Consider the following 25819-nt stretch of genomic DNA (forward strand, 5'->3'; position numbering starts at 1 on the left):
CCGGTGTCCGCCATTACCGGTGGGTCCCTGGCTGTGATCCACAGCCGGGACCTGCCGCGCATGATGCCGGCATCGCTCCGATGCCCGCAGTTATGCTCAGGACGAGCATAACTGCGGGCATCGGAGCGATGCCGGCATCATGCGCGGCAGGTCCCGGCTGTGGATCACAGCCAGGGACCCGCCGGTAATGGCGGACAACGGCGATCCCGTGGATGTCCGCCATTAACCCCTCAGATGCCGTGATCAATACAGATCACGGCATCTGCAGCATTGCGGTCACTTAACAGGATGATCGGATCGCCCGCAGCGCTGCCGTGGCGATCAGATCATCCTGCACAGCAGACGGAGGTCCCCTCACCTGTCTCCGCTGTCTTCCGGGAGTCTTCTGATCTGATCTGCCTTCCCGCAGACCAGAGCAGAAGATGACCGATAACACTGATCAGTGCTATGTCCTATACATAGCACTGAACAGTATTAGCAATCGAATGGTTGCTATAAATAGTCCCCTATGGGGACTATAAGAGTGTAAAAATAAAAGTAAAAAAAGTAAAAAAAATTAAGTTAAAAAAAGTGAAAACCCCCTCCCCCAATAAAAACGTAAATTGTCCCATTTTCCCTATTTTACCCCCAAAAAGTGTAAAAAAAATTATTTTATATACATATTTGGTATCGCCGTGTGCGTAAATAATCAAACTATTAAAATAAAATGTAAATGATCCCGTACGGTGAACGGTGTGAACGTAAAAAAAAAAAAATTACAAAATAGCTGCTTTTTTTATAACATTTTATTCAAAAAAAAATTAAGAAAAAATGTAATAAAAGTTTTGTATAAGCAAATATGGTATTAATAAAAAGTACAGATCACGGCGCAAAAAATGAGCCCTCATACTGCTGCTTATACGGAAAAATGAAAAAGTTATAGGTCTTCAAAATAGGGGGATTTTAAACGTACTAATTTGGTTAAAAAGTTTGCGATTTTTTTTAAGCGCAACAGTAATAGAAAAGTGTATAATCATGGGTACCATTTTAATCGTATTGACCCAGAGAATAAATAACACATGTAATTTTTACCATAAATTGTACGGCGTGAAAACAAAACCTTCCAAAATTTGCAAAATTGCGTTTTAATTTCCCCACACAAATAGTATTTTTTTGGTTGCGCCATACATTTTATGGTAAAGTGAATGATGGCATTACAACGGACAACTGGTCGCGCAAAAAACAAGCCCTCATACTAGTCTGTGGATGAAAATATAAAAGAGTTATGATTTTTTGAAGGGGAGGAGGAAAAAATGAAAACGTAAAAATAAAATTGTCTTAGTCCTTAAGGTCCAAATGGGCTGAGTCCTTAAGGCGTTAAAGGGGTTATCAAGGAATTTAAAAAAAACAGAGGTAATTTCTTTCAAAACAGCTCCACGTCTATCCCCAGGTTGTGTGTGGTATTCCAACTTGGCTCCATTCATTTCAATGGAAATGAGCTGCAGAACCACACCCAACCTGGAGACAGATGGCGAGCTGTTTAAAAAAGAAATTAGCTCTGTTTTTCCATTTCTGGATAACCCCTTTAACTGGTTCATCATACCTGGTGGTCCAGAGGTCCAATCCCCCTCCTGCCACCCCACCCCCTCCTGCAATGTAACAATTGCTTATTTCCTTAAAATAGGCCCCTGGGGCAAAAAGTGTGGGTGTGAAATAAAAATAATTTTTTTTAAAATATACATATTAACCCCCCCCCCCCCCTCCAAAAAAAATCACCAAGCATTTTTCCACATGAAAATATAGAAATAAAAAAAAAATTGGTATTGCCGAGTGTGGTATTGTTCAAACTATGGAATTTTCTCTAGCCTGACCCAGCACGGTCAATGGCATGAAAGTAAAAGCCCACACTTTATTCTTACTGGCTCCTAGATTCAAAACGAATTTATCTAGGCCTGCTTTACATCCCCTGGCTGAGGCTTGACGTTGTGCATGGTCCTCTTAGGCTTGTGCTTGGATACTCAGCCATAGAAACTGTACAGTTTAAATGTAAATGTTATTACCAGAGGTAAGGCAGATTTCCCTTTTATGTGCAATTAATATGACCACCTGACAGTCTTGTTATGTTAGGCATGTCCATTTGTATGGTCTTCACGGCTGAGCTGTTGATTTACTCTAGACTCACGGCATACATGCCAGATAAATCTCCCGATGTTGGGCAGCACCTGCGGAATTAAAAGCTTTCCAGTTGTACGAATGTCATCCTAAGAAAGTTCTACATTAAAAGTCAATAGGTATCTCTAATGGTTTGCATGGAGATTCCATGGTTCTAGCATTTTATGCAGCTATTTGTAAAAAGTAAAATAGCCTAATTCACAAGAGTATGTTTTACATCCATCTAAGTAGTATATAAAGACTTTAAAAAGTATAATAAAGACAAATGGTGGAAATTTGTCTTTTTTAATGAATCTAGGACTACTACGAAAAAAGATACTAAAATATGCAAAGTATCTGTCAAAACACGATTAAGATGATGTGCTATAGGCTCAGTAAAGAGACTGCTGGGTCTTATAAACACATTTACCGCATTCGCGTATTACATTTCAATCCGATAAATTTGACATTGAGCAGGTCAGATCTCAGGATGCTAAGACTGCTATGTCACTCATTACATTGATGCAAAGTGGCAGGCAGCATGTGGAATCTTGTTGCCTTGATGGATGAGGGGATGAAGGTGCTGAGAATTCACGGGTCATGACGAGATTAAACCAGGAGTTTACTGCAGAAATAGCCAGGCAATGGCAAAATTATGACTAGATGCATAACATTTTGCACTATTATAGACATGTATTATAGACATGCCTGTTATTTGATATACTTCAAAACTGGACATTATGCAGCATAAAAAACTTTAAGGGGCCCTGCTGTTTTAGGTAACTCTTCAGAATAAGCGGTCATGTGTCTATATAAAGAATAGCATTATTTCTGGCCATTATATAACTTATATGTAACCTTTTCAATAGATGTCTACTCTGCAGGCTCCATCTCTAACCTCCATTTGTTCCTGAGCTAGTGGGTAAAGCCTAATGTCTATATTTTCTGCAATACACTGCACACACAGAAGAGGGGGTTCTGCTCCCCTATACCTCTAAAGTACACAATAAGAAGCAGCAACAGCATGGTGGACATTACAGAGCAGTTTTGAACAGTCTAAGCAGTGACTAAAGACCTGGGGTAGTGCCCTGCACAGGACTGTTTTCTAAATCCCGCTCCCGCAAGTGTGTCCGATACCACCAGCTCCAGCACAAACATTTTGTCACAGTTTTTAGACATAGTAACGCGACCCCCCAGTTATTTTATTACTTCCCGTGCCATTTTATTACTGTCTTTCTCCATTTCATCACCCCCTTGTTCCATTTCATCAGTCCCCTGTGGCATTTCAGATGTTAGCGGGACTGTGCAAGATTTCGCGGGACATGCTGTATGTTCTGTGCCGACTCCCACCCGCAATAACCTCATTACCACCTGCACCCACAAGTTTTTTACTGGGTCCTGTTGCAGTGCCTCAATGTCTGTGTCTCCTCTCTCTACTCATTCCCTCTTTAATCTTCCTCTTCAGTTTTCTCAATAAACTAGTGTGGGAAGCATGCAACTTGATCCCTCAGTAAGCTGCTAATCCATTTTATAAACACAAAACTAAAATGAGCTGTCTTTTATTTCCGAGTGAATGAAAGTTTAGAAAGGGCATGGTATAGCATGATAAGAGAAGAACGAAGTAAGATATATTATTTATATTTACTTCCATTATTGACCTATACAAAGTATGTTGAAATGAGAGTGGCCATTTAACTAAAACTCCCTTCCCTGACATCTGTATGGGAGTATCAGCAGTTCTGCTAACAGACTTCCCATAAATATCCAGCCAGTTTTTTAGGACTCGGAATCATTACTTTATATTACAGCATCTGTCTACTTTTCTATTTTTAGGATTTGAGTAATTTCAAATCCATTTTTTTTCATTAATACCACAATTTTTTTTAATCAATGGGGCTATATCCAAATCCAGGCTACCCAATGCAGAAACATATTACTTCTTTTTTTTATTTTTGTTTTATGCCATACAAATCTAAATCCGCATTAGAAAAATCAGCACTGTGTAAACCACAGCTCACGTGTCCATGAAAAACAAATGGGAGCGCGGTTTCTGTGTGAGATTCTATGTAAAAAAATTTTTTTTAAATGCCACGTAAACCTAGCCTAATAAGTGATTCTGTCTAAACATCTGGGCAGCACAATGATGTTTGAGTATTACCACCATGTCTTCCATTTGACCATGGTTTGTTTTTGGAGAAGACATTTAATACAGTTGTTTCTTTCGGGTGCTTTTGTTGTTACTGGCCCTTATGAATAAATCAATAAATCACTAAATAGGCTTCTTAGGCTGCTATTGGACCTTTCAGTAAAGCACCACTGCTCAGACTGGCCCCATAGCCTTTTTCATAGGCAAGTACTAAATGGGTGATTTAAGAATTCACAGAAAAACTGAGTGGGAAAGAGAACTAGCCCAAACATACCAAAAAGTTCTACAAAGTATGAAAAACAGCAAACAACCAGGGCCAGCAGAGGGTCCCATCCTGAATTTAGTAATGCACATCTCTGCTACTATCACATAATGACAAGCATTGTATATGCCTAAAATGTATCATACAAATGCAGTAAAAACTCTATACAAATAAGTCAGGGACATTTGTTGGTTGTCCTGGCCTCAACAAAGTGGTCTGTAAAAGTGAATTAAAAATGTCAAATATGTAAATAGTCTTCTCATAAGAAGATTAATAGGATCTATAACAGGATAACATTGATTAAAGCATTATATGTAATGCAATAATTGGAGCATAAAAAGGCTCTCAGACATCCACTGCTTGTGCCTTTCATATATATCCATTCATTACCTAGCATTTTATGTTTCTTTGCAAAGTACGGTAAACACCAATCAGCCAATTTGGACGGCACACAATGAAGTTAAATTTAATTTAAGTGAATTATGATACTTGCGGAAATGGTGATTATGCTACATTTTCTGTTCTAGGAGACTTGCAGAAATCATAATCCTGTTTTACAGGAAACCTAGCACGTTTAACAAGCAGGCCAAAAAGTGGGCAACATGTTCTAGAGATGGGGGAGCTGAGCAGACTGATATATAGTGGGGCAAAAAGTATTTAGTCAGCCACCAATTGTGCAAGTTCTCCCACTTAAAAAGATGAGAGGCCTGTAATTGTCATCATAGGTATACCTCAACTATGAGAGAGACATAATGAGAAAAAAAATCCATAAAATCACATTGTCTGATTTTTTAAGAATTTATTTGCAAATTATAGATGGAAAATAAGTTTTTGGTCACCTACAAACAAGCAAGATTTCTGGCTCTTGCAGACCTGTAAGTTCTTCTTTAACCCCTTAAGGACCAGGCGCATTTTGGCCTTAAAGGGGTACTCCGGCCCACAGACATCTTATCCCCTATCCAAAGGATAGGGGATAAGATGTCTCACCGCGGGGGTCCCGCCGCTGGGAACCCCCGCAATCTTGAATTCGCCACCCACCTGTTTGAGCTGTACGCGGCGGTGCCAGCTCACAAACAGCCGGGTGGCGAGCACGGGGCCAGAGTATTGTGACGTCACGACTCCGCCCCCATGTGACGACCCCCCCCGGCCCCCGCTATGCAAGTCTTTGGGAGGGGGCGTGACCAGCGGCGGGACCCCCATGGTGAGACATCTTATCCCCTATCCTTTGGATAGGGGATAAGATGCCTCAGGGCCGGAGTACCCCTTTAAGGACCAGAGCGTTTTTGCACATCTGACCACTGTCACTTTAAGCATTAATAACTCTGGGATTCTTTTAATTTTCATTCTGATTCCGAGAATGTTTTTTCGTGACATATTCTACTTTATGCTTGTGGTAACATTTTGTCAATGCTTGCATCATTTCTTGGTGAACAATTCCAAAATTTGATGAAAAAATTTAAAATTTCGCATTTTTCTAATGTTGAAGCTCTCTGGTTGTAAGGGATATAGACATTCCAAATAAATTATATTTTGATTCACAAATACAATATGTCTACTTTATATTTGCATCATAAAATTGCCATGTTTTTACTTTCGGAAGACATCAGAGGGCTTCAAAGTTCAGCAGCAATTTTCACATTTTTCAAAAAAATTTCCAAATCGGAATTTTTCTTGGACCAGTTCAGTTTTGAAGTGGACTTTAAGGGCTTTCTTATTAGAAATACCCCATAAGTCACCCCATTATAAATACTGCACCCCTCAAAGTATTCAAAATGACTTTCAGAAAGTTTGTTAACCCTTTAGGTGTTTCACAGGAATAGCAGCAAAGTGAAACCTTCATTTTTTACACTCGCATGTTCACTTGTAGACCACGTTTTAGAATTTTTACAAGGGGTAAAAGGAGAGAAATCCTCTCAAAATTTGTAACCCAATTTCTCTCGAGTAAGGACATACCTCATATGTGTATGTCAAGTGTTCGGCGGGCGCAGTAGAGGGCTCAGAAGGGAAGGTGCGACAATGGGATTTTGAAGAGTGAGTTTTTCTGAAATGGTTTTTGGGGGGCATGTCACATTTAGGAAGCCCCTATGGTGCCAGAACAGCAGAAAAAACACTACATGGCATACCATTTTGGAAACTAAACCCCTCAAGGCACATAACAAGGGGTCCAGTGAGCCTTAATAACCCACAGGTGTGTGACGACTTTTCATTAAACTCGGATCTGTAAATGAAAAAATTTTTTTTTTCACTATAGTGCAGTTTTTCCCCCCAAATTTACCATTTTTACTAAGGGTAATGGGAGAAAATGTCCCACAAAATGTGTAACCCCATCTCTTCTGAGTATGGAAATACCCCATGTGTGGATGTAAAATGCACGGCGGGCGAACTACAATGCTCAGAAGAGAAGGAGTCACATTTGGCTCTTGGAAAGCAAATTTTGCTGAAATGGTTTTTGGGGGCATGTCGCATTTAGGAAGCCCCTATGGTGCCAGAACAAAAAAAAAAAACACATGGCATACTATTTTGGAAACTACACCCGTCAAGGAACGTAACAAGGGGTACAGGGAGCCTTAACACCTCACAGGTGTTTGATGACTTTTTGTTAAAGTTGGATGTGTAAATAAAAAAAATTAAAAAATTCACTAAAATGCCGTTTCCCCCCCAAATTTTACATTTTTACAAGGGATAATATGGGAAAATGACCCTCAAAATGTGTAATACCATTTCTTCTGAGTTTAGAAATACCCCATGTGTGGAGGTCAAGAGCTCTGTTGGTGCACTACAATGCTCAGAAGAGGAGGAACGCCATAGAGTTTTTGGAGAGAGAATTTGTTTGGAATTGAAGTCAGGGGCCATGTGCATTTACAAAGCCCCCCATGGTGCCAGAACAGTGGACCCCCCACATGTGACCTCCATTTTGGAAACTACGCCCCTCACAGAATTTAATAAAGGGTGCAGTGAGTATTTACACCCCACTGGCGTTTGACAGATCTTTGGAACAGTGGGCTGTGCAAATGAAAAATAAAATTTCTCATTTTCACGGACCACTGTTCCAAAAATCTGTAGGACACCTGTGGGGTGTAAATGCTCACTGTACCCCTTATTACATTACAAGAGGGGTGTAGTTTCCAAAATGGGGTCACATGTGGGGGGGGGTCCATTGTCCATTGTTCTGGCACTATGAGTGCTTTGTAAACACACGTGGCCTTCAATTCTGGACAAATTTTCTCTCCAAAATCCCAATGGCGCTCCTTCTCTTCTGATCATTGTAGTGCACCAGCAGAGCACTTTACATCCACATATGGGGTATATTCTTACTCAGAAGAAATAAGGTTACAAATTTGGGGGGGCTTTTTTCCTATTTTCCCTTGTGAAAATGAAAAATTTAGGGTAACACCAGCATTTTAGTGAATTATTATTTTTTTTCTTCATTTTCCCATCCAACTTTAATGAAAAATTCTCAAACACCTGTGGGGTGTTAAGGTTCACTATACCCCTTGTTACGTTCTGTGAGGGGGTGTAGTTTCCAAAATGGGGTCACATGTGGGTATTTATTGTTTTGCTTTTATGTCAGAACCACTGTAAAATCAGCCACCTCTGTGCAAATCACCAATTTGGGCCTCAAATGCACATAGTGTGCTCTCACTCCTGAGCCTTGTTGTGCGTCCGCAGAGCATTTTACGCCCACATATGGGGTATTTCCATACTCAGGAGAAATTACGTTACAAATTTGGGCATTTTTTTTCCTTACAGCTTGTGAAAATAAAAAGTATGGGGCAACATCAGCATGTTAGTGTAATTTTTTTTATTTTTTTACACTAACAGGCTGGTGTAGCCCCATACATTTCCTTTTCATAAGGGGTAAAAGGAGAAAAAGCCTCCCAAAATGTGTAGTGCAATTTCTCCCTAGTACAGAAATACCCCATATGTGGCCCTACGTTGTTTCCTTGAAATACGACAGGGCTCTGAAGTGAGAGAGTGCCATGCGCATTTGAGGACTAAATTAGGGATTGCATAGGGGTGGACATAGGGGTATTCTATGCCAGTGATTCCCAAACAGGGTGCCTCCAGAGGTTGCTAAACTCCCAGCATGCCAGAAAATGCAGGGAGTTGTTGTTTTGCAACAGCTGGAGGCTCTGTTTTCCGTACGATACATTTGTCATTTTTATTGGGGGGGACAGTTTAAGGGGGTGTATATGTAGTGTTATACCCTTTATTATGTGTTAGTGTAGTGTAGTGTTTTTTCGCACTGGTGGAGGTTTACAGTTTCCCACTAGGAGTTTGCGCTGTGGCAAAAAGTTTGCCGCAGCTCAAACTTGAAGCAGGAAACTCACCGTACACCCGCCCGTGTGAATGTACCCTATACATTCACATGGGGGGGGGGGCAAACCTCCAGCTGTTTCAAAACTACAACTCCCAGCATGCACTGACAGACCGTGCATGCTGGGAGTTGCACTTTTGCAACAGCTGGAGGCACACTGGTTGGAAACCCTTCAGTTAGGTTCTGTTACCTAAGGGTGCATTCACACTATGAAGTTCACCCATTAATAAATGTACGTTTGAAAAATAATTATTAACGCCAGTTAAACAACCCCATTCAAGTTAATGGGTTTTTTCGTTTACCCGTTATCACTCGTTATAGCCCGTCATGACTAGCGGACGTTAGTTGTGACGGGAGAAATAACGTGACATGCACAAATTTTTCACCCGACACAAGAAACGGGTAAATTAATGGACGTTATTTTTAACATTGAAATCTATGGCCAACTGACATTAGTAAATACACCCGTTAATGCCCGTTATTATAACTGACGTTATTTTTACTGAGCATGCTCAGAAGAGGTGACATCAGCAGATTCCTGCAGTGCTGAGGGACTACTACTACTCCCATCATGGAAAAGACTTGTTTCCATGATGAGAGTAGTAATTCCCCACTGCAGGAGTAGTAATTCCCCACTGCGGGAGTGTTTGTATTATTACCCCCATCATGGAACAGACTCTGTTCCATGATGGGGGTTGTAGTACAGGGGCTGAGGGATTGACTGCACCGGATCTCACTTCTGAGACCCGATGCGATCAGAAGTTATTAAGCAGGGGAGCGGGCGGCATGCTCCGCAACCCAGCGATCACAATGTATTTTTTACTTTCATTTTTAAATTCCCCGCTGGGAGCCCTGAATGGCAGGTACTGAGGAGCCAATCAGGGATCTCAGTGGGGTTTTTAAAATGGACAATGTGAGGGGACATATGTATATTAAAAGTGTTTGTGGGGGGGCAAGATATATAGTGCTGCAGGGGGGGGGCATAAAGCGCTATATATATCTAGCCCCCAGCGCATTTATAATATGACCCCCGCCAGCGCATTTATATGTATATATCTATACCCCCCGCCAGCACATACTGTAACCCCGCCGGCGCATGTGTCTTAATTTTCCATTGCAGCACTATATGTGAATGGTATATCTATCAGAATGCATCCAGCAGCCGCCGGCCAGATGATCCTGATAGATATACTATTCTTTCATAGCGCCAGCGGCTGCATATGTATATAGATGTGCTGGGGGGCAGACATATAGCGTTATCTGCCCCCCACAGCACTTCTATATACATATGCAGCCGCCGTACTATGAATGAATAGTATATCTGTCAGCATCATCGGCCGGCGGCTGCTGGATGCGCCGCTGACAGATATCACATATAGTGCTGCACAAATGCGCTATATGTGACAAGTATATCTGTCAGCAGCACATCCAGCAGCCGCCCGGCCGCTGATGCTGACAGATATACTATTCATTCATAGCGCGGCGGTTGCATATGTATATAGAAAGCGCTGTGGGGGGCAGATAACGCTATATGTCTGCCCCACCAGCACATCTATATACATCTGTAGCCGCCAGCGCTATGAATGAATAGTATATCTATCAGGATCATCTGGCCGGCGGCTGCTAGATGCGTTCTGATAGATATACCATTCACATATAGAGCTGCAATGGAAAATTAAGACAAATGCGCTGGCGGGGTCACATTATGCGCTGGCGGGGGGGTATAGATGTATACATATAAATACGCTGGCGGGGGTATATATGTATACATATAAATGCGCCGGCGGGGTCACATTATGCGCTGGCGGGGGTATAGATATATACATATAAATGCGCTGGCGGGGGTCATATTTTTATTAATGCGCTGGCGGGGGTCATATTTTTATGACCCCCAACACTTTTAATATACATATGTCCCCTCACATTGTCCATTTTAAAAACCCCGCTGGGATCCCTGAATGGCTCCTCAGTACCGGCCATTCAGGGCTCCCCACGGATAGGGTGCCAGAAGTGAGACCCAGTACGATCAATCCCTCAGCCCCTGTACTACAACCACCATCATGGAACAGACTCTGTTCCATGATGGGGGTAGTAGTACAAACACTAATGTAACCTCCCCAACCACCAGCAGACTCCCGCAGCCAGGGAACTACTACTCCCATCATGGAAACAAGTATTTTCCATGATGGGAGTACCCGTAATAGTAGTCCTGGCTGTGGTAGTCTGTAGGCAGAGGTGTTAAAACGTCCGTACATGACAGATGTTATAAAGGGTCTTAACGGATGAATATGCCTGTTATTTGGCCAGACATTATTCAGCCGTTAGCATCTGTTACTTCACCCATTATTAAACATCCGTTAACAATACATAATAACGTACATTTATTAACAGGTGAACTTCATAGTGTGAAAGCACCTTAAGGCTGGGTTCACACCACTTTTGTACTTATGGTTCCCGTATCCCGTATTTAATGCATGTCTATGAGCCGACCGGAGTGAACCGCAGCCTCCGGTCGGCTGTGTTTTTGGCCGTATGCGGATTCCCGACCGCAGGCAAAAACGTGGTCGACCGCGTTTTTTGCCTACGGTCGGGAAACCGCATACGGGCGAAAACGCAGCCGACCGGAGGCTGCGGTTCACTCCGAGAACCGTAAGTACAAAACATAGTGTGAACCCAGCCTAACTCAGTATTTTCCAAACAGTGTGCCTCCAGCTGTTGCAAAACTACAACTCCCAGTATGTACTGATCGCCGAAGGGCATGTTGGGAGATGTAGTTATGCAACAGCTGGAGGTACGCAACATCTGGAGGGTTACAGTTTAGAGACCACTGCACAGTGATCTCCAAACTGTAGCCCTCCAGCTGTTGCAAAACTACAAATCCCAGCATGCTCACACAGCAAAGAGCTGTCTGGGCATGCAGGGAGTTGTAGTTTTGCAACATCTGGAGGGCTACAGTTTAGAGACCACTGTATAGTGGTCTCAAACTGTAGCTCTCCAGATGTTGCTAGGAAACACACCGCTGCCGCCGCCGATGGGCAAGTGGACTTCGGTGCTGGTCCTTGTCGGTTTCCCCGTTCTGCCCGGCCTATTGTGGGTGGGCAGAACGGGGAAACCGAAAGTTAACCCTCTCTCCCCCGATTTGCTATTGGTCATCGCTTCTGGACGACCAATAGCAGGGATAGGAGGGGTGGCACCTCTGCCACCTTAGACAACCCCGATCCCCCTTATTTTCCGGGTCATAGGAGACCCTTATGACCCAGAATCGCTGCAAATCAATGGTGTGAATTCAATGGCGATTTGCGGCAATCGCCGACATGGGGGTGTCTAATGACCACCTGGGCATTTGCACAGGGTGCCTGCTAATAGATATCAGCAGTCAGCCAAGTCTGGTCGTACAGGTACGCCCTTGGTCCTTAAGTACCAGGGAGCGAAGGCGTAAGCCCTTGGTCACTAATTGGTTAAGAGTCTCCTCTATCCTCCACTCGTTACCTGTATTAATGGCACCTGTTTGAACTTGTTATCAGTATAATAGACACCTGTCCACAACAGTCACACTCCAAACTCCACCATGGCCAAGAACAAAGAGCTGTCGAAGGACACCAGAAATTCTAGACCTGCACCAACCTGGGAAGACTGAATCTGCAATAGGCAAGCAGCTTGGTGTGAAGAAATCAACTGTGGGAACAATTATTAGAAAATGGAAGACATACAAGACTACTGATCATCTCCCTTGATCCGGGGCTCCACGCAAGATATCCCCCTCGTGATGTCAAAATGACCACAAGAACAGTGAGCAAAAATCCCAGAACCACATGGGGGGACCCAGTGACTGACCTGAAGAGAGCTATGACCAGGGTAACAAAGGCTACCATCAGTAACACACTACGCCGCCAGGGACTCAAAACATGCAGTGCCAGAAGTGTCCCCCTGCTTAAGTCAGTACATGTTCAGGCCCATTTGAAGTTTGCTAAAGAGCATTTTGATGATCCAGAAGAGTATTGGGAGAATGTCATATGGTCAAATAAAAAAAAAGTAGAACTTTTTGGTAAAAACTCAACTTGTCGTGTTTGGAGGAGAAAGAATGCTGAGTTGCATCCAAAGAACACCATACCTACTGTAATACTCACGTTTCAGAAGACAGGAACACTGGTGGATGTGGAACCGCTGGACCTATGTGGCAGATGACTCGGACCGTACAAGGGAGCGGAGTCTAAGGTGCCGCTGGTTTTCACCAGAGCCAGCCGCAAAGCAGAATGGCTTTGCTGCGGCAGACGGCCCCCAGGTCACTACCCCTGGCACGGCTCGACCACACAGGTGGCTGAGGAGATGCGAGGCACAGGAGGGATGAGGCAGCTCATAGTCAGGATAGCAGAAAGTAAGGGCAGGCGGCACAGTAGCGTAGTCAGGACAAAGCACGAGGTCAGTCGTCAGGCGGCAGAGGAGCAAGGTCAGGTCACAGAGTAAAGGATCAGATACACGGCAAGGCAACTCTCAGGAATGCTTTCTCTCAGGCACAAGGCAAACAAAGATCCGGCTGGGAAGTGTGGGAGGAGGAGAAATGTATTAATGAGCCACAGGTGTACTACACTAATGGGCGCACTGGCCCTTTAAATCTTAAAGCTCCTCAGCGTGTGCGGCCGGAGCGCATAACAAAACACCTACTCTGAAGCATGGGGTGGAAACATCATGCTTTGGGGCTGATTTTCTGCTAAGGGACCAGGATGACTGATCCATGTAAAGGAAAGAATGAATGGGGTCATGTATCGTGAGTTTTGAGTGAAAACCTCCTTCCATCAGCAAGGGCATTGAAGATGAAACATGGCTGGGTCTTTCAGCACGACAATGATCCCAAACACACCACCCTGGCAACGAAGGAGTGGATTTGTAAGAAGCATTTCAAGGTCTTGGAGTGGCCCAGCCAGTCTCCAGATCTCAACCCGATAGAAAACCTTTGAAGGGAGTTGAAAGTCCATGTTGCCACAGCCCCAAAACATCACTGCTCTAGAGGAGATCTGCATGGAGGAATGGGCCAAAATACCAGCAACAGTGTGTGAAAACCTTGTGAAGACTTACAGAAAATGTTTGACCTCTGTCATTGCCAACAAAGGGTGTATAACAAAGTATTGAGATGAACTTTTGCTATTGACCAAATACTTATTTTCCACGATAATTTGCAAAGGATTTAAATTCTTAAAAAATCAGACAATGTGATTTTTTTCTCATTATGTCTCTCATAGTTGAGGTATACCTATGATGAAAATTATAGGCCTCTCTCATCTTTTTAAATGGGAGAAGGTGGTGGACTAAATACTTTTTTGCCCCACTGTATATACTTTATAAAAATTTATTTAGTATGAATTATGATTTATTGCTATTTATTGCTAACTCATGCTGACATTCACTGTTACACCTCTCACTGAACACCCAGCTGGACCCATAAATGCTCAATTGGCAATAAATCTTTGATCTGGCAAGCCAAATAAATGTTTTTAACCTGGTGAAATCCTTCTGAAAAAGGCCAATAAGAAGCCATGAAATGCAACAGATGTTACAGGAGGTTGTCCTGTAAGGGCATATGCAAGTTGGGGGGGGGGGGGCATCTGACATGGAAACATGATCCCCTTTTATTCTGGGGGTTTGGTGTGTAATTGTCCCACCTTGCATTCGCTGTCTGAACATGAAAAAGGTAATTTCTTATTCAATCAGATACCTTGTGGATTTCCGTTAGGCATCCTGCATCCTGATTGGCTGAACATCTTATGCTGATGGCGAGGGGCCTCTTTATAAGACAGACATCACTCATGCGCTGTAACTCTAATGTCTGATCAAGAGCTTCCTTCCCTCCCTTCTTATTTTATTTATTCAACGTAGCAAAATGGATTTGAGTGTGTTGTAGTGGGATGTCTACCAGTCAACGACCTTTCACTATGAGGTACACTACCCAAAAGTAGTCTCTGTGAGCCTTTTCATAAGGCATCAGGAAGAAACACTTTTACACCCTCTTGTGGCAAGACCCAGTGTAATGCCCCATGGGTGTGGACCCACTGTGCCACAAGTGACAGCTGGCCAGGGAGGCAAAATGGGGAAAAACTGACACAAAAATAGCGTCAAACATAGCAATGATAGAAACATAGAATGTGTTGGCAGATAAGAACCATTTGGCTTATCTAGTCTGCCCAATAATCTGAATCCTATCAATAGCCCCTGGCCCTATTTTATATGAAGGATAGCCTTATGCCTATCCCATGCATGTTTAAACTCCTTCACTGTATTTGCAGTGACCACTTCTGAAGGCAGGCTATTCCATGCATCCACTACTGTCTCAGTAAAGTAATACTTCCTGATATTACTTTTAAACCTTTGCCCCTCTAATTTTAAAGTCTCTATCATATACCCTCTGTCTCTTCTTTCTTCCAAGCTATACATGCTAAGGTCCTTTAACCTTTCCTGGTAAGTTTTATCCTGCAATCCATGTACTAGTTTAGTAGCTCTTCTCTGAACTCTCTCTAGAGTATCTATATCCTTTTGGAGATACGGCCTCCAGTAGTGCGCACAATACTCCAAGTGAGGCCTCACCAGTGTTCTGTACAGCGGCATGAGCACTTCTCTCTTTCTACTGCTTATACCTCTCCCTATACATCCAAGCATTCTGCTAGCGTTTCATACTGCTCTATTACATTGTCTTCTTACCATTGTCTTCCTACCTTTTATGTAATATGATGATATATGTGTCTATTTACAAAGTTAATAGAGTCCAAGGCATAAAGCAACGGCAAGACTAATAAACAGGTAGGGGTCAGTAGACAGACAGACAGACAGGCTTCAGGACAGGCAGGTTACAGAGACCAAGCAAAGCAGGGAAAACAACCAGAATGCAACCTTGCTGAAGCATCAAGCAACAGGTAAAGGACATTTATATAGGGAGTGGCAGGTAGGGATAGGAGGAGCATCCTTTATGGAGTGCACACTGGCTCTATACAAAACACAGCCAGTGCTCGCGCGCGGCCCTTAGTGGACAGAGTGGAAACAACAAGAGATGCACCAGAGCAGGAAACACAGCAAACACAGGACAGAGAAAACATTGCACGACACTGGTATGAGCCAGGACACTGGTACGCTGGTGGTTGCTAACCAGCAGCATTACACCCAGTGTCTAATCAGACTACACCTGTATTCATTTACATATCTGCTAGAGACATCACAACTTTTCATCAGCCCCTGCTGACTTTTTCAAGGGAGTGAGGCTAATTAGAGTGAGGTCATTAGCCTCACTCCCTTGAAAAAGTCAGTGAAAAATTTTAACCAGCAGCCATAAGTGTCAGTGTACTAGACAGACAGCACCTCTTCAAGTTGTGGATTAGAACAATGGAATAGAGAGCTGAATTCCTGTTCTGAACACAGACTGTGTTTTTAAAGAAAGTATTACATCTGGGAATTATATTACATTTTAAGTGATCATAATAAAGATTATAGTTTTAAGGGGGGATTTCTAGTTTAGGGCTAGTCCATTGAGGGGTAACCCCTAAAGGTTGTTGAATGCATTTTTGCCCTGAAATCCTTTGGGATATTTGTTGGATGGATAAATACTAAAAAGAGGGATATATCTCACAAGAAAAACATGACTAATCAGACATGTCTATGGGGTTCTTATCAACCTTTTCACAAAATCACATTGTTAATAAAGCATTTCACTAGTAAATTAGTCCTGGCTCCAGTACCCAGCCTTTACAGTAAACACTGAAACTATCTGCATGGAAAGATGGACCGGCTCCATCGGAATGCAAAATAGTCAATGACAAATTCACCTAGGCTATTCCTAGATCTATCATGTCATGTTTCTCGCGCCAAAGAGTATCCTCAGCTATGTCATCCAAATTCCTCATAACGCTATTTGTTACAGTTTTCTTAAATCTGTCAGAATAACATCTCTTTTACACAGCGTAATTGTCACGATGCCGGCTGGCAGGTAGTGGATCCTCTGTGCCAGAGAGGGATGGCGAGGACCGCGCTAGTGGACCGGTTCTAAGCCACTACAGGTTTTCACCAGAGCCCGCCGCAAAGCGGGATGGTCTTGCTGCGGCGGTAGTGACCAGGTCGTATCCACTAGCAACGGCTTACCTCTCTGGCTGCTGAAGATGCTGAAGATAGGCGCGGTACAATGGAATAGGCAGAAGCAAGGTCGGACGTAGCAGAAGGTCGGGGGCAGGCGGCAAGGATCGTAGTCAGGGGCAACGGCAGGAGGTCTGGAACACGGACTAGGAACAGACTAGGGAATGCTTTCACAAGGCACTAAGGCAACAAGATCCGGCAAGGGAGTGCAGGGGAAGTGAGGTAATATAGGGAAGTGCACAGGTGATTACCAATTAAGCTAATTGGGAAGATTGGGCCAGGCACCATCATTGGTGCACTGGCCCTTTAAATCGCAGAGACCCGGCGCGCGCGCGCCCTAGGGAGCGGGGCCGCGCGCGCCGGGACAGGACCGAGGGAGAGCGAGTCAGGTACGGGGACCGGGGTGCGCATCGCGAGCGGGCGCTACCCGCATCGCGAATCGCACCCCGGCTGAAGGCGGGACCGCAGCGCACCCGGTCAGTGGATCTGACCGGGGCGCTGCAACAACGAAGATGAGGCGAGCGCTCCGGGGAGGAACGGGGACCCGGAGCGCTCGGCGTAACAGTACCCCCCCCCTTGGGTCTCCCCCTCTTCTTGGGGCCAAAGAACCTGAAAAAAAACTCAATTTTTCCGTGAAGAGGTCCGATGCAAATTAGGAGGGGTTCAGTGTGGAAACGTACAAGACAGTCCAATCTTTTATTGTAAAAACAATAGATGTAGAGGGGTCTGGCGAGACTGGTCACAGGAACGTAGAACCTGTTGATGAGAGAGGCCAAAAAAAATTTTCCTGCAGATCCGGAATCCAAGAAGAGCATAGTAGAGAAGGAGAAGGTAGAGGCAGATATCCGCACAGGCACAGTAAGGCGTGGAGAAGCAGAGTTGACATCAAGAACTGTGTCACCTTCGTGCGGAGTCAGCGTGCGTCTTTCCAGGCGGGGAGGACGGATAGGACAATCCTTCAGGAAGTGTTCGGTACCGGCATAGTACAGGCAAAGATTCTCCATGCGGCGTCGTGTCCTCTCTTGAGGTGTCAAGCAAGACCGGTCAACATGCATAGCCTCCGCGGCGGGAAGCACAGGAACAGATTGCAGAGGACCAGAGGAGAGAGGAGCCGGAGAGAAAAAACGCTTCGTGCGAACAAAGTCCATATCCAGGCGGAGCTCCAGACGCCATCCGGAAGAACGCATGTCAATGCGAGTGGCTAGATGAATGAGTTCATGTAGGTCAGCAGGAGTCTCTCGTGCGGCCAGAACATCTTTAATGTTGCTGGATAGGCCTTTTTTAAAGGTCGCGCAGAGAGTCTCACTATTCCAGGACAACTCGTAAGCAAGAGCACGGAACTGAATGGCGTACTCGCCAACGGAAGAAACACCCTGGGCCAGGTTCAGCAGGGCAATCTCGGCTGAAGAAGCTCGGGCAGGTTCCTCAAAGACACTTCGAATTTCCGAGAAGAAGGAGTGTACAGAGGCAGTGACGGGGTCATTGCGGTCCCAGAGCGGTGCGGCCCATGACAGGGCTTTTCCAGACAGAAGGCAGAACACGAAAGCCACCTTAGACCTTTCAGTAGGAAACTGGTCCGACATCATCTCCAAGTGCTGGGAACATTGCGAAAGAAAGCCATGGCAATACTTAGAGTCCCCATTAAATTTGTCCGGCAAGGACAGGCGGAGGCTAGGAGTGGCCACTCGCTGCGGAAGGGGTGCAGGAGCTGGCGGAGGAGATGATTGCTGAAGAAGTTGCGAATGTTGGCGCACTTCCGACAGCTGGTGGGTTAGAAGGGCGACCTGTCGGGCGATATCAGAGGCAACTGGCAGGGGATGTTGGTGCAAAATGGTGGACACTTCCGACAGCTGGTGGGTTAGATGGGCGATCTGTCGGGCGATATCAGAGACAACTGGCAGGGGAACCTCAGCGGGATCCATGGCCGGATCTACTGTCACGATGCCGGCTGGCAGGTAGTGGATCCTCTGTGCCAGAGAGGGATGGCGAGGACCGCGCTAGTGGACCGGTTCTAAGCCACTACAGGTTTTCACCAGAGCCCGCCGCAAAGCGGGATGGTCTTGCTGCGGCGGTAGTGACCAGGTCGTATCCACTAGCAACGGCTTACCTCTCTGGCTGCTGAAGATGCTGAAGATAGGCGCGGTACAATGGAATAGGCAGAAGCAAGGTCGGACGTAGCAGAAGGTCGGGGGCAGGCGGCAAGGATCGTAGTCAGGGGCAACGGCAGGAGGTCTGGAACACGGACTAGGAACAGACTAGGGAATGCTTTCACAAGGCACTAAGGCAACAAGATCCGGCAAGGGAGTGCAGGGGAAGTGAGGTAATATAGGGAAGTGCACAGGTGATTACCAATTAAGCTAATTGGGAAGATTGGGCCAGGCACCATCATTGGTGCACTGGCCCTTTAAATCGCAGAGACCCGGCGCGCGCGCGCCCTAGGGAGCGGGGCCGCGCGCGCCGGGACAGGACCGAGGGAGAGCGAGTCAGGTACGGGGACCGGGGTGCGCATCGCGAGCGGGCGCTACCCGCATCGCGAATCGCACCCCGGCTGAAGGCGGGACCGCAGCGCACCCGGTCAGTGGATCTGACCGGGGCGCTGCAACAACGAAGATGAGGCGAGCGCTCCGGGGAGGAACGGGGACCCGGAGCGCTCGGCGTAACAGTAATAATTTTAATGTCTTCAAAAATGGGTCTGTCGAAAAGAAAAAAATCTCCCTAAATCTCAAACAGTGTGTAAAAAGTTACATGAATTTTAAATTCGTCTCAAGTGGAAACTTAGCAGTTGTTGCCTAAGGCAGGCTCTTTGATAGAAATAATAAAAGGACTTGATGGTTCCTGAGTAAACTATGTGTGGTCAGAGTATTTCAAAAAATCTTTGGAAGACCAAACATCTGTACTAGATTTCCACATGATAAAAACTCTGTATTCCCTTAAGTTTGCCCACAGTTATGCAGAAAGATCTAGTGTTTATTTGAAAAATAAAAGAAAAAAAAGGAAAAAGAATAAGATGAAAAAAAAAAGATCATCCACAGAGAAAACCTAATTATCAGTGAAAAAGTAAGACGTTCTGGAAATTCTAATGAATGCTGGAGGTTCTTAGACACATCCAGGAGCTAGAAAGAGCAGCTTAAGCAAATACTCAAAAGGGCCCAACTGTGTGTTTGTGGAGTCGCACTTGTAAAATGCCCTGGTAAATGCTGGGCAGGGCCCTGTGGCACACACTCAATCTCTTAACTGGAAAGTCCAATAAGGTCTAGAGACAGTAAGTATTACTGAAAGGGGTATTCTTGGAATGGTAGGGCATATTTCTAGGTTGAACAATAGCATCCTTACTTTTAGGGGATCTACCTCTTGGACCCCCAGCTAATATAGTACAAACTTTAAAAGGAACCCCTTTGGATGTGTGTAGATTTTTATACAGGATTGTTATTTAAGGAGGCTGAAGAGCAAGAAGCTTTACATTTTATGTGCTATCTTCCAATTGCTATTTTTGTTAAAGGGCCTTTTCCTATGTACAGTATTCTTTGCATATTTGATGTGTAGGATGAGAATCTGTGTTCAGTCATTTAGTTTACACTGAAATCTGCAGGATAAAATCTGCAGCTTCAAATCCTGCGCATCAAATATGTCAAGGATACTGTACGTGTGAATACACTTTAAGGGCTCGTTTACATGAGCGGATTTATTTGCGGGTTTCCTGCTGCATGTTAAAAAGAGGGTGGCTCTCCGCAGATTTTCCGATGCAGAATTTTCAATGCGGAAAATCCGCCACCATCCCCATTGAAGTAAAAAAAAAAAAAGCCTGTGAAAAACTGTGAGCTGCAAGAGAAGGTGTCTGCCGGAGAAGCCAAGCTGTCAGCAAGTAAACCGTGTGCTGGGCAATGGAAAATAGTATGTGGAGCTGTGAGCTTCTAGATTCTATTGCCGTGTACTGAGAAGATTGCTGAGTGAGCCAAAGCAAATCGTGAAAATTGATAATAACCATAACCTGGCTTGCAGATGGCTTGCTCTAATTTAGAAACAGTCTTTGCTCCGTGTGCTAATTCACGGAATGAAAAAGGGGTGGGCCATTTATATAGATACACCTTAATAAAATGGGAATGGTTGGTGATATTAACTTCCTGTTTGTGGCACATTAGTATATGTGTGGGGGGAAACTTTTCAAGATGGGTGGTGACCATGGCGGCCATTTTGAAGTCGGCCATTTTGAATCCAACTTTTGTTTTTTCAATACGAAGAGGGTCATGTGACACATCAAACTTATTGGGAATTTCACAAGAAAAACAATGATGTGCTTGGTTTTAACGTAACTTTATTTACAAGTTTCTGACCACTTATAAAATGTGTTCAATATGCTGCCCATTGTGTTGGATTGTCAATGCAACCCTCTTCTCCCACTCTTCACACACTGATAGCAACACCGCAGGAGAAATGCTAGAACAGGTGCTGCAGAATGGGCAAAACAAAAATTGGAACAGGACCCTCAGTTTACGCAGAAGATTTTGTTCAGTGATGAGGCAAACTTTTATGTGAATGGTGAAGTTAACAAACAAAACCACCACTATTGGTCTGACACTAACCCACATTGGATAGATCCCTCCAAGACTGTTGGAACACAAAAAATGATGGTATGGTGTGGTATATGGGGTACAAAGATAGTGGGGCCATTCTTCATCAATGGAAGCCTCAAGGCCACTGGATATGTGAAATTGCTACATGATGATGTGTTTCCCTCTTTATGCACTGAAGCTGGCACGTTCCCTGAGTTTTTCCAGCAAGATGGTGCACCACCACATTACGGGTGTCAGGTCCGAGCATTCCTAGAAGAACAGTTTCCTGGAAAGTGGATTGGTCGTCGTGGGCCAGTTGAATGGCCCCCAAGGCTCCCGATCTGACCCCCTTAGACTTTTATATTTGGGGTCATCTGAAGGCAATTGTCTATGCTATGAAGATACAAGATGTGCAGCACCTCAAACTACAGATACTGGAAGCCTGTGCTAGCATTTCTCCTGCAGTGTTGCTATCAGTGTGTGAAGAGTGGGAGAAGAGGGTTGCATTGACAATCCAACACAATGGGCAGCACATTGACCACATTTTATAAGTGGTCAGAAACTTGTAAATAACTCATGAAAGAGTAAAGTTACGTTAAAACCAAGCACAATCATTGTTTTTCTTGTGAAATTCCCAATAAGTTTGATGTGTCACATGAACCTCTTCCGATTGAAAAAACAAAAGTTGGATTCAAAATGGCCAGCTTCAAAATGGCCGCCATGGTCACCACCCATCTTGAAAAGTTTCCCCCCTCACATATACTAATGTGCCACAAACAGGAAGATAAAGGGGTATTCCAGGCAAAACCTTTTTTTATATATATATCAACTGTCTCCGGAAAGTTAAACAGATTTGTAAATTACTTCTATTAAAAAATCTTAATCCTTCCAATAGTTATTAGCTTCTGAAGTTTTCTGTCTAACTGCTCAATGATGATGTCACGTCCCGGGAGCTGTGCATGATGGGAGAATATCCCAATAGGAACTGCACAGCTCCTGGGATGTGAGTCATCAGGGAGCAGTTAGACAGAAAACAACAACTCAACTTCAGAAGCTAATAACTATTGGAGAGATTAAGATTTTTTAATAAAAGTAATTTACAAATCTGTTTACCTTTCCGGAGCCAGTTGATATATAAAAAAAAGTTTTGGCCTGGAATACCCCTTTAATATCACCAACCATTCCCATTTTATTAAGGTGTATCCTTATAAATGGCCCACCCTGTATGTAGGCTAGAAGAAGAGGAACATTCCTGATCACATGCAAGTTTCCATATTTGGATTTAAGTTGGAGTAATAAAGAAAGCTACAAACTCTTGGTTTAGAAATTCATAATTTTACATGACAAAGTTAAAGGATAACCTTTAATATTGGATTAACGAACATATTAATAATAGCAAACATTTAACAACATGTAAAATGAGAAAATATGTAACGAAAAATCTATGTTTACATGCTAGTGAGAACCAAGTCCAAAGTCATTGGTATTTCATTGAATTTATCATTGGAAACTGCAATAACTGACTTCTACAAAGAAATATATATATATTGGTCATTTACTGTTTTTGTAAGAAGAAAAATGTTAACCTCCTTTTCTGTTTCATGTTACTGAATGTTAACTTTGCCTTCTTTCCAGTCTTTAATTCCAAACTAATTCAGATCATCACTCAAGTTCCAAAGCAAAAGGAACAAGTGTGTCTTGGCCAGGTATTCAGTAAAACACAATCCTACACTGTTGTAACTTACAGAATGTTTATAGACCCCCCAAAAAAACATGTTAATGCCACCAATTAGAGAAAAATTGGTTATTTAGGCTTTGCTACAAATACTTGTGTGAATATACAGCAAATGCATTTTTGCTAAATTGGTTGTCACATCAAACATATTGTTGGTATATTATTAGGAAAAACAGTGAGGAAATATACACGATGGTCTAAGTTCCCTGTGAGATTTGGTTACAGGACTGCGATAACCTCATTGGACCTAAACCACAATTATAGGATCATGTGTCAGGTATGACTGGCAAGATCAGATAAATTAAATCTGCCATAACCACAAGCAATAAGTGTTCACCAGATTAATCCAATTTGGAAAAAAAAATTCTACATTGCGAACAATTTTTATATATTGGCCAACATTTATCATTGTCATTACAGTTTTTTTGTGTTGAGAAAAGGTGCAAAAAAGGCGCAAGCAGGGTTTATTTGCGCCTTTTGGTTTACACATTTCTGCTGATTTGGAGTTGTAATCCACTGATTTTGCCAATACACATGATATGGAAGGGTTTTATGAACTGCGCCTTTTCACAAAAAGGCACAAAGCCACTGTAAAGTCTCTAAAACTACACCAGCCCAGACTTAGCTTAGCTTTTTGGTGTATGTGAAGAGAGAAATTTCATAAAATGTGACCTCGACAAAATTTATCAAATGTCCTGTGACCATTTAATAAATTTGGTGCTCCTACACATTACCAGCACACAAAAAAAAGTGTAGAAAAATGCTTCACTTACACTACAATGATAAATGCCAGCCATTGTGTTTAAATATAAAAAAAATAATAATAATAAATAAAAAATTATATATATATATATATATATATATATACACACACACACAATAAAACAATAGCATTTGAGGGGTCTATTTATTGCCACATTTATAAAGCAGTGTTTTTCAAGTCTTTAAAGGGTACTTCTCATTGATTTTGATATATTATAGATTAATGTATGCAGAATAACTTTACAATTGCATGTTATTAAAAAATATGCTTCTTTCTATTTAATTTTCCACTTTGAAGAAATGACCACTAGGGGTCTCCCTACCATTCCTGGCAGCAAGCATTTCAGACTCATGCTGGAGTCCTAAACACTACGAGCTGCCAGTCTGCTTTGTTCACAAAGGAGAACACTCATGTCAGGATCCAGACTAGCAGCTGGTGAAGACACTGGAGGTGGATCCCCTGTACCAGAGAGGCGATGACGCGGGCCGTACTGGGGAATCGGTTCTAAGCAGTTACTGGTGTTCACCAGAGCCCGCCGCAAAGCAGGATGGACTTGCTGTGGCAGTAACTACCAGGTCGTGTTCCCCAGTAGCGACTCGACCTCTCTGGCAGCTGAGACTGGCGTGGTACACAAGGACTAGATAGAGGCGAGGTCAGACGTAGCAGAAGGTCAGGGCAGGCAGCGAGGTTCGTAGTCAGGGGCAACAGCAGAAGGTCAAGGTACACAGGCTTGGGACACACTAAACGCTTTCTCAGGGCACAAGGCAACAAGATCCGGCAAGGACAGGAAGGGGAAGTGGGTTTTTATATGTTTTGAACTGATTGGGCCAGGCACCAATTAGTGGTGCACTGGCCCTTTAAATTTCATAGAGCCGGCGGGCACGCGCCCTAGAGAGCGGGCCGCGCGCACCGGGAGGGCAGTGAAGGAGGACATGGTGGGTGAGAGACACGGGACGCGATCCGAGAGTGGGCACGTCCCGCACCTCGGATCGCGTCCCCTCCGAGAACATGGAAGCAGCGCTCGCGGTCAGCGGTGCTGATCGGAGCGCTGCATACAGAAGCACGCCGCGAGCGCTCCTGGGAAGCAGCGGGACCCGGAGCGCTCGGCGTGACAACTCAGAGCTGCCAGCCTGTTTTATTCACAGCCTGTTTGGCTGTGAACAAAGCAGGCTGGCAGCTCTGAGTGTTTAGGACTCCAGCATGAGTCAGAAATGCTTGCTGACAGGACTGATCGGGAAAAATACAATAGAAAGAAGCATATTTTTCATTAACATGCTATTGGAAAGTTATTCAACATTCATTAATCTAAAATATATCAAAAGTTTATTTGATGAGAGGTACCCTTTAAAGACTTCTTTACAAAGGTGTTCACTTAAGACAATTCCATTTTATTAGCAGGGTTCCCTAAGAATAAGCAGAACACAATTTGGCCCCCCGGCTCTGTGTGAATACCTGGCTTATACTGTTCCAAAATAATTTTCTTAAATCTCCCTACATAACCATAACATGGGAAATTTTGCACTTTTCAGAGCCTATGATGTAAACCAACATACTGGGGGAGATTTATCAACAACGTGCAAAGGAAAACCTGACTAGTTGCCCATAGCAACCAATCAGATGGCTTCTTTTATGTTTCAGAGGCCTGTTCGAAAATGAAAGAAGCAACCTGATTGGATGCCAACTGGTCAACTTTTCCTCTGCACAGATTTTGAGAAATCTCCCCCACTGTCCTGTAATACAATACAGAACCAGTCTGCTAGAGCAACCTTTTAGTGTTTTCTTAAAGACTTGATTAGGAAATACTAA

General features: G+C 43.8%; 1 protein-coding gene across 1 annotated transcript in view; it reads right to left on the bottom strand.

The window, feature by feature from the left end:
* ERC2 (ELKS/RAB6-interacting/CAST family member 2) overlaps positions 1 to 25819 on the bottom strand; it is a 950023-nt gene that overhangs the window by 718435 nt on the left and 205769 nt on the right. The gene's annotated exons all lie outside the window — the stretch shown is intronic.

This window comes from Hyla sarda, chromosome 6, assembly GCF_029499605.1.
Source record: "Hyla sarda isolate aHylSar1 chromosome 6, aHylSar1.hap1, whole genome shotgun sequence".
Taxonomy (NCBI): Eukaryota; Metazoa; Chordata; class Amphibia; order Anura; family Hylidae; genus Hyla; species Hyla sarda.